Raw genomic sequence first — 7,123 nt, forward strand, 5'->3', positions numbered from 1 at the left:
TGTTGATTGATGTTGCCATGGCCTGCACTTAATGCAGTCTCATTACCAAGGTGTCTCAAACAAATTAGTGACGTGTAGATGAATATTTTCCTCTACCACTTAAACCTCCTTTTTATGCACCCATGGTAAATATAACCAATATTGTTTGACATTGTGGAAGTTTATTTACAGACATTTTTAATTCATTTTCTTTGATGATAGAGTCATAATTATTTATTTAATTCTTAATGTTGAGAGAACTACAGATGTTCCCCCCCTTTTTTCCCCTTGCCTCGACCCAAGTGTTCACCACCCTATTGTTTGTTTCCATAGGTAATGAATATATGCATATATGCATATAAATTATTTGTTAAATCTCTTGCTGCCTCCTCTCCTCCTTTCCCTCTGAGATTCGTCAGTCTTTTCCATATTTCCATGCTTCTGGCTCTATTTTATTCATCAGTTTATTATTTTTATTAGATTCCACATATAAGTGAGATCATGTGATATTTGTCTTTCTCTGAATGGTTTATTTCATTTAGCATTTTCACTTCCAGGTCCCTCCATGCTATTTCAAAGGGAAATAGATTCTTCTTTTTTATAGCTGCATAGTATTTCATTCTGTAAATGTACAACAACCCAATGAAGTAAGACATTTCATATTTCATTTTTGTAGACATAAAAGAGAATTTAACTTATTGCCTAAGCTTATACAACTATTAATTGTCAAAGAAAGAATTTGAATTTTGAGACATATTGTTCTAATCTTTCTCCCCACACAAGTCTAAGAATGCACAACTTCCCCTTGTTGGGAAACTAATTCTGCAATGTAGCTTTGCAATGACTGAGGACTGGTAGTGGGAACATTTGCAGGTGAATATGAAAACAAAGCAAACAAAAAGGCAAGGAGAACAGGGAATGCTGAGGCCACTACCCTCCCAGATATAGCCTTAGATACCCACAGTCTTATTTCAATTCCAGAGGTCATCTTGCCAGAGCACGGGTTACCTTTGTCCATGGCAATGATACCCAGGCTGTCTGGATTCTCTTGGAAGTAAGTCTGAGGGAGACCTCAACTATAACACAGAAGATGAGTGGTAGCTTCAGGTTGATAAGCAGGAGACCCTCCTTTGCATTCCCGTTTCACCACTCTCATTAAAGCACACTGTTGGCTCAAGCCTTTTGCTGACTCAGTGCTTATGTCTACTTCTTTCTCTTGTATCCCCTTCCTCCTGCACCACTTATGCTATGCAGAACAGTAGAAGCACTTTTGAAAATACCAAAAGAAAGGAGCTTAATCAAATAAATGTAGAGATGATCCTATCTAATAAAAGAGTAATATGCAAATTGACCATCACTCCAACACACAAGATGGCTGCCACCATGTGGTCAAAGATGGATGCCCCCATGTGGACACAAGATGGCCACAAGATGGCCAACAGGGGAGGGCAGTTGGGAGGGACCAGGCCTGCAAGGGAGGGCAGTTGGGGGTGATAAGCCTGCAGGGGAGGGCAGTTAGGGGTGACCAGGCCAGCAGAGGAGGGAAGTTGGGGGCAACCAGGCCTGCAGGGAAGGGCAGTTGGGGGGACCCAGGCTTGCAGGGGAGAGCAGTTGGGGGGACCCAGGCCTGCAGGGGAGGGCAGTTAGGGCTGACCAGGCCTGCAGGGGAAGGCAGTTAGGGGTGACCAGGCCAGCAGGGGAGGGCAGTTAAGGACAATAAGTCCGGCAGGGGAGCAGTTAGGCAGCAATCAGGCTGGCAGGGGAATGGTTAGGGGGTGATCAGGCTGGCAGGCAGAAGCAGTTAGGAGCAATCAGGAAGGCAGGCAGGTGAGCAGTTGGGAGCCAGCAGTCCTGGATTGTGAGAAGGATGTCCGACTGCCCATTTAGGCCTGATTCTACTGGGATTGGGCCTAAACGGGCAGTCAGACATCCCTTGAGGGGTCCCAGGTTGGAGAGTGTGCAGGCTGGGCTGAGGGACACACACCCCAGTGCACGAATTTCATGCACCGGGCCTCTAATATCTTAACCCTTTGCACTCGGATGTCAAGTGTGACTCGACACGGTTAGCAGTAGAATAAAGGAATCGAAAAAAACAAGCGAGTGCAAAGGGTTAATAATTATTAATTACAAAGTGGCCCATGGAAATATTTTCCAGTCATTAAAGAGGTAAGCCACTATTAGTTTCTAGTTGTTATAATAACTACAAATCACCCACAGTAAGTCTAAAGTACTTTAAGCCCATTATTTTAGGTGATACCCAGTTCCTTAGAGCACCAGAAATACCAACAACATAAACACCCCAAAAACTTGAGATATTAGAAAAAGTGCCATTATACAGTATAGAAAAAAAATTACTATCATTGCAAAGGGAATAACAGAATATGATAGTACCTATATCAGTCATCTAGTCAAACCATATTATTTTACTTAGCTGACAACTAGGGCAATGAAGATGATATATTTGGAGTATATTAAGAGCTGGATGAAATTCAAAAGGTCATCAAATAATTTGATCAATCATTTAAACCTAAATGTAAATTAAAACCAATGCCAACTTCAGTGCTATCCATTTTTTCAACATTTCCAAAGAACATTAATAATATTCACAATGTCATAGTTCACTGTTTAACTTTTTATTTTATTGAAAACTTCCTTAATCTGATATTCACCCTTAAAGTTGAACTCTAAACCATATTTTTGTTCTTTTTCTTTTCTTTTCTTTTTTTTTGCTCTGAGTGAAGTATATCATCCTTTGTCTCTGTACTATAATTAGACTTGAGTTCAGTTGGTCCTGGAGGCAAGGAGAGAATAAAGAATCTTAAACCAGTGTGACTTTTTGTATATTTGACTGGTCTTCATAGATTTTATGCTTAAAACTTTAAGTTTCTAGTTTTAAATCTTCATATATCTCTGTAGCTTTTTGTGGCACTTTGATAATTCAGGTATTTTTGCTTCATAGACTTTTGCTCTAAGGACTACTTGGAAAAACAAAGGAAAACAAAGATGAACAGAAAAAAGTTATTTGGACAATTTTCTTGCTGTCTATTATTATATTATCTATTGTTTATTGTCTATAAAAATTTAAGTAGTTTTTATATGAGCAGAGATGAAAAGTCCAATGAGCAAATTTGTCAAATTTTCTGTGAAATATTTAATAGCAACTGGTCCACAGAAGAGGCTTACATATTTTAAAGAACTTTTCTTTATTAGAATCACTTGGAGTTTCATCAATGCTAAGTTTCATTTGTGGTAAAGGTATTTTTCATCATGTGCACAATTTTGGTTCTGTGTTCTTTCTGAAATTTTTATATAGAACTATTTCTGCATTTATTTTACATATGAATTATTTACTTATTTATTTTTACTAGAGGCCCGGTGCATGAAATTCATTCACGGGCAGGGGGGTCCCTCAGACAGACCTGCACCCTCTCTAATCTGGGAGCCCTCAGGGTATGTCCAACTACCAGTTTAGGCCTGATCACAATCTGGGACCTCTGGTTCCTAACTGCTCACCTGCCTGCCTGCCCTAACCACTCTGCCTGCCTGCCTGATCCCTTTAACTGCCCTCCCCTGCCAGCCTGGTCGCCCCTATTAACTTTCTTTTTTAATCTTATCCCCTTCACACACAATTGTATTTGACTTCCTTATTGGCTTTTCCCTCTCACACAATTTTTCTCTCTCCTTTATGTAACACTTTTTCCTACTGACTCATCATTTATAAACTTTTCTTTCCTCCTTATTTCCTACTTTTGTTCCATCATCTTTCTTCCCGTCTTTCTCCTACCCTCCCTCCCTCCCTCCCTCCCCATATTTCTTCTTTCCTTTATCTTTCCCCTTTCCCTCCCTCCCCTTTTTCTTCCTTCCCACCTTAATTTTTTTCTTCACTTCTTCCCTCGGACCTGCTTTGCTCCCTCCCCCATTTCTTCCTTCTTCCCATTCTTCTTTTAAGCTCTACTGTCTCCCCTTTAAAACTTTTCTTCCCTCCCTCTTTCTCTCTCATCCTACCTTTCAAATACATTCTTCTCTACTTACTTCCACTGTTTTAATATCTATCTACCTGCCTAATTATTCACCATCATTTATCATTTTTCTTTTCTGACTCCTACTTTTAAAATCTGTCCCCAGTACACAACTATACTTGATTTTCATTATAGCTCCTACAGTTCACTCACACATCCTCTTTCCTTCTTTAACTCTGCTCTCTACTGACTCCTTTATGAAGTTCTTCCCTCCTTCCCTCCCTTCTTAAAGCTTCCATTGGGGGGAGGAGTTAACCCCCAGCCCAGGGCTCAGTCCTGGCCAGGTGTTCACCGCCCCCCTTCCCCGGCCTCCCCACCACCGTCCTGCTCCCATTCCCTGCCGGGGTTGCCCGGCCCAGCGACAGTGGCCGAGGCCCATGTGGCCTGGTTGCTGCTGCTGCCACAAAGCAGGAGCGCCTCCCCCCAGAAGGCCTCGGACCATCCACCACTCTGTCCCGGACCCGTGGGCACCTCCTGGCCAACGGCCTGTGCTGGGGGCCACCGCCCTCCTCCGGGTTTGGGCGGGGCTTCCGCCCTCGCCAGGTGCACTTGCTCCTCTCCCCCTCCACCCCCCCACGGTCACCACCCCCTCCCGCGTGCAGTCCCGCATTTCCTTCCTTTTTCCATTCCTGCATCTTTTTCTTGTTCTGTCTCTGTATTTCTGTTTCTCCTCTCGGCCTGTCTGCATGCAGGCCTGCCTTCCTCTCCCTCTCCTTTCTTATCCCCTCCTATCGTATCCTATCCTACCCTGGGCCTTGCAGCTGCTTGAGCAGAGGGCGAGGACACAGCCTGCTGATCTGGTCATGAGGTGACACTATAACAGATAATTTGCATATTTCTCTATTATTAGTATAGATTAAATTTATTGGAATACAGGGTCAAGTTTACAACTCAACAAAACATCGTTTGTACACTGCATTGTGCGCCTATTACACCAAGCAAAATGTCTTTCTGTCCCAATTCCCCCCCATCACTTTGCGCACCTCCATCTAATCCCTATACCCTTTCCCTCTGGCTATCGCCACATTTGTCTCTATGTGGAAAAAAAAAAAAAATATATATATATGTGTGTGTGTGTGTGTGTGTGTGTGTGTGTGTGTGTGTGTGAATATATCCTATCTAGTAAAGAGGTAATATGCAAATTGACCCTCATGCCCTTGCATAAGATGGCTGCCCTCATTTAGTCAAATATGGCCACCACAAGATGTCTGCCGGTTAGGGAAGTTGGGGGCGACCAGGCCAGCAGGAGAGGGCAGTTGGGGGTGACCAGGCTGGCAGTGGAGTGGTTAGGGGGTGATCAGGCTGTCAGGAAGGTGAGTGGTTGGGAGCCAGCAGTCCTGGATTGTGAGAGGGATATCCGACTGCTGGTTTAGGCCCGATCCCACAGGCGGGATTGGGTCTAAACCAGCAGTCAGACATACCTCAAGGGGTCCCAGATTGGAGAGGGTTCAGGCTGGGCTGATGGACACCCCCCCCCCCGCCCCGTGCACGAATTTCATGCATCAGGCCTCTAAAATATATATATATATGTTTTATTTCTTAATCCCTTCACCTTCTTTCATCCAGTACTCCAATTGCCTTCCCCTCTGACAGCTATCAGTCTGTTTCATGTATCTATGCCCCTTTGTTTCTATTTTGTTCATCAGTTTATTTTGTTCATTAGATTCTATATATAAGTGAGAACATATGTTATTTGTTTTTCTATAACTGCCTTATTTCACTTGGCATAATAATCTCCAGATCCATTCATACTGTTCCAATAGTTACTATTCCCTTTGTTATGGCAGAGTAGTATTCTGTATTCCATTGTGTAAATGTACCACAGGTTTTTTTTGTTGTTGTTGTTGTTTGTTTATCACTTATCTACTGATGGGCACTTGGGCTGTTTCCAAAGCTTGGCTATTGTAAGTAACACATCACATAAACAAAATGAAGGGTAAAAATCAAATGATCATATCAATAGATGCAGAAAAATCTGGTAAAATTCAGCACCCATTTATGATATATATAAAAAAAAAACTCTCAGCAAAGTGGGAATATTATTATGTTGATCATATCTCAACATAATAAAGGCCATATCTGACACACCTACAGCCAACATCATACTCAATGGGCAAAATCTAAAAGTGTTTCTCCTATAATCAGGAACAAGACAGGATGTCTGCTTTCACCACTATTATTCAACATAGTACTGGAAGTCCTAGTCATAGCAATTAGAAAAGAAGAAAACATAAAAGGCATCCAAACTGGAAAGGCGAAAGTAAAACTGTCATTCACAGATAACATGATATTGTATGTATAAATCCCTAAAGACTCCACTAAAAAACTACTAAGTCTAATAAATGAATTCAGCAAAGTAGCAGTATACAAAATTAATATTCAGAAATTGGTTGCATTCTTATACACTAATAATGAACTATCAGAAAGAGAAATCCAATTAGGAAAATAATTCCATTTATTATTGCTGCAACCCCCCCCCCCAAAAAAAAAAAAAAACAAACAACAAAAAAACAAACAAACAAATCAAGTACCTAGGAATAAATTTTACCCAGGAGGTAAAAGACCTGTACTTGGAAAATTATAAGATACTGAAGAAAGAAATTGAGGAAGATACAAGTAAGTGGAAGCATATGCCATGTTCATGGATTGGAAGAATTAACATTAAAATGTCCATATAATCCTAAGCAGTCTATAGATTCAATGAAATTCCTATTAAACTAACAAAGGCATATATCACAAATTAGAACAAATATCCCCAAAAAATTATTTGGAACCAAAAAAGACCTCAAATAGCCTCAGCAATCTTGAGAAAGAAGAACAAAATTGGAAGAAATCACAATACCAGATATCTAACTAAAGAACTTTTGAGAGCAAAAAAAAAAAAACACAAAAAAACAACCATTAACAAAATGAAAAGGGAACACACTGAATGGGAGAACATATTTGCCAATGATACATCTAGTAAGGGATTAATTTCCAAAATATATAAAGAATTTATATGAACTCTTTAAAATGGTAGCAGAAAGTATAAAATTGACTAAACCAAATATTTTGAAGATGAAATATGTAAATTAAGACAACTACTCTGAATAACCCTGCTTCATAATAATTTTCTTTTATATTTT

The sequence above is a fragment of the Eptesicus fuscus genome, chromosome 3, assembly GCF_027574615.1.
Source record: "Eptesicus fuscus isolate TK198812 chromosome 3, DD_ASM_mEF_20220401, whole genome shotgun sequence".
Taxonomy (NCBI): Eukaryota; Metazoa; Chordata; class Mammalia; order Chiroptera; family Vespertilionidae; genus Eptesicus; species Eptesicus fuscus.